Raw genomic sequence first — 2,821 nt, forward strand, 5'->3', positions numbered from 1 at the left:
TAAAAAAAAAAAAAAAAAGACTGTCCTTGTCCTCTGGAGGGATGAGGGGGCACGCCTTTGTCCTCCATACCCATAATCCAGTGCAGAAGTTATTGTTATTCCGTCACACTCACCCCTTCAGCAAAAGGGTCACAGTCATGTCACATTGAGGTGTCAGCCTCCCAGGAATCTAAAGAAGGGACGGAGAGAACCCAGGGGGCCTCAGAAGGGAGCACAGAAGAGGCAGCAGTGTCCCTAGTTCAGTGTCCCACAGCTGGAGGCCAGTGGGCTTCTCCGTTTCAGACAAAACCTGTCTTTGGCCCTGGGGCTCTGGATCCATCCTCTGTGGCTGCCCCTGGGCTGAGCTGCCCCCTGGACGAATGTGCTGGAAAGGGAGAGCCAGGTGTGAGTTTGGGGAAGCCGAGAGCTCTGGTCTGTTTTCGCCTCCCTGGGTGTGAGGATTGAGCGACAAGTCGACAGTTCTCATAATAGCGCAGGCAGTTGCATTTTTGGTGTGTCCTGGGCCCTCCTGCTCGTCTGCCATTCCACTGGGGGTGCCTGATTCCTCTCCGCCCCTCCCCCCCAATCCAGGCCCACAGCATGTTCCAGAACAACCCCCACCGTGTGCATGGTGAAGTGGCCTTCCTCCCTGTTGTTTTTCTAGTGAGCCTTTTCTTCTCCCCTGAAGTCACACTGACATTCGAGAACATATCGGCTGCCCTCAGGGTTACCATGGAAACCGAGCATTCTTTCCTCCTCCCTCCTCTCTGTTTACCTTGGTCAGGGACTGCGGCAAAAACCAGCCAGTCGCTGAGGAAGGGAGGGCGGTGGGAGGGGGAGAGGGAGGAAGGAAAGCCAGCCGCTCTAAACCAGATCATTCCTGTTCAGAGTGGCTCTCCGCCCCCCACCCCCACCCCATCCTGAGAGCCTCTCAAGCTAGGCGTGGAGGGCTGCGGAGAGAGACTCTGGCCAGCCCCTCTTCCCACACCAGCCTCCCCCTTTCTCCCTGCCAATGCGGGGTGTGAGCAAAGCTTTTGTGGTGCTACCCCAGGATGCCCGGCCTCTGATCGGAATTGGGCAGTCGTCCACTACACAAGGGAGCCCTGCTGAGGGTGGGGAGTGACGGGAGCTGAAATCCAGCCCTGCCGTGTGCCCGGGCCCAAGGCGCCCTCACCCTGCCTGGACCTCCGAACCCTAACAGAGAGGCCGCTTCTCTTGCGCCCTCCCTGCGGCAGCCAGAGGGATCGCTTCGCGTTCTCTCCGGCTTCCAGCTCTCCCCACTGCCCTTAGAGTAAACGCCAAACTGTCTGCCAGCTCTTCGTGATCTGGTAGGCCTGCCTCTCCGCCCGGCCGCCAGGCTGCTTCCCCCGGGCTCGCCTTGCTCCTGCCACATGGCTCCTTTCCCTTCCAGACCACACCAGGAGTTTTTGGAAGGCTTTGGTCCCTGATGTCATAACATTCTCCCTCGAGCGCCTTCTAGCTCCTCGTGCCCATTCACTGGGTCCTCGTCTTGGTAAAGGCGGCTCCTAGTTACTCCGGTCTCCTTCCCGGTGAGTTGGCTCCCCTGCTCCCCATCAGACGGAAGCTTCCTGAAGGCAGGGCCGTAACCTGCCGCGTCCCCAGCACCCGCCGCGGCCCTGGGGCGTACCAGATGCCCGCTTACTGACTGGCCCCGAGGGCTGAGCGCCAGCCCCGGGCTTCCCAGCAGGCCCCCCACTTCTTCTCCAGGACAGGCGCAGCCCCGCGGGGGGTCGGCAACCCGGGAGCCGGACGCAGTCGCCCCCTCCAGGCGGAGCTCCGTCGGCCCCCACTACCCGTTAGGGGGAGGCAGAGAAGCCCCCAGGCCGGCTGCACGCGACACCTGGATGCAAGCACCAGGCCATCTTGCTGCAGTCGAACAAAATCGACCCTGACTGCCCAGCCGTGTGTGCAGCGGGCGTCTCGCCCGGGCCCAGTGGGGCCAACGGCGGGGCGGAGGGCAGAGCGCAGTGAGGTGCTCCCGGAGGGGAGCCGACGCTTCGGAAACGCTGCATCTCTGCAACTGTAGCCCCAGCGCTCCCCCCACCCCACTGCACCCCAACCTCTGTCATATGCTCCCAGCACGGCTGGTTAGGGCGTCACAGCCCTAACCCCGCACCCCGGGGGCCAGAGCGGATGCGGGTCTCCAGATGGCCTTGGCGCTCTTCTGTCTCTTCTGTCGTTCACGGCCGGCCGCCTGCAGTCAGGCCCCGTCCGGAGGGCGATGCGAGGGAAACCTCTCAAAACTGCCCGCGGGGCCACCCTTCTGTGGGCTTTGCAGATCTGGGTAACCACCTTGGCAAACCGCTTGGCTTGGCTTGGCTTGGCCTACCAACCTGTGAAATGGGGGTAAGACCTCCAGGCTTACACTCTACCACCAAGGTTTGCTTAGGAGAAAATGAACCATGCTTGGCTGACACACGGGGAAGCAGAGACTGGCCTCTGCAGTTAGTTATGGGGAGGTCGAGCAGGGCTGGAGTTCCAGTCCTGATGCCCCAGTGCAACTGTTAGGTACCTGACACTCTGAGCAACCTGCAAGACTGGCATTCTTATGGGTCGCATCTCTGTGGGTGGCCAGTCTGGCCTCCTACTTGCAAGGGAGTCTGGGCAGTGCGTGGGGGAGCAAGGGGCAAGATGCTGTCAACCTGAACCATGCGAGATCTGATCCTGGCTGTTTCGGTTCGCACGCTATCTTTTCCTCCAGGGTGAGGCTTAGGAAATAAATAAGACCCCAGATGCCTAGATGTATTCCTTTGCAGTTGGCAGGGCAAGTTAGTTCCCTTAGAGTGGATGCGGGAGATTTTGAAAACACCCTTGGAGAGTC

This window comes from Pteropus alecto, unplaced genomic scaffold, assembly GCF_000325575.1.
Source record: "Pteropus alecto unplaced genomic scaffold, ASM32557v1 scaffold22, whole genome shotgun sequence".
Lineage (NCBI taxonomy): Eukaryota > Metazoa > Chordata > Mammalia > Chiroptera > Pteropodidae > Pteropus > Pteropus alecto.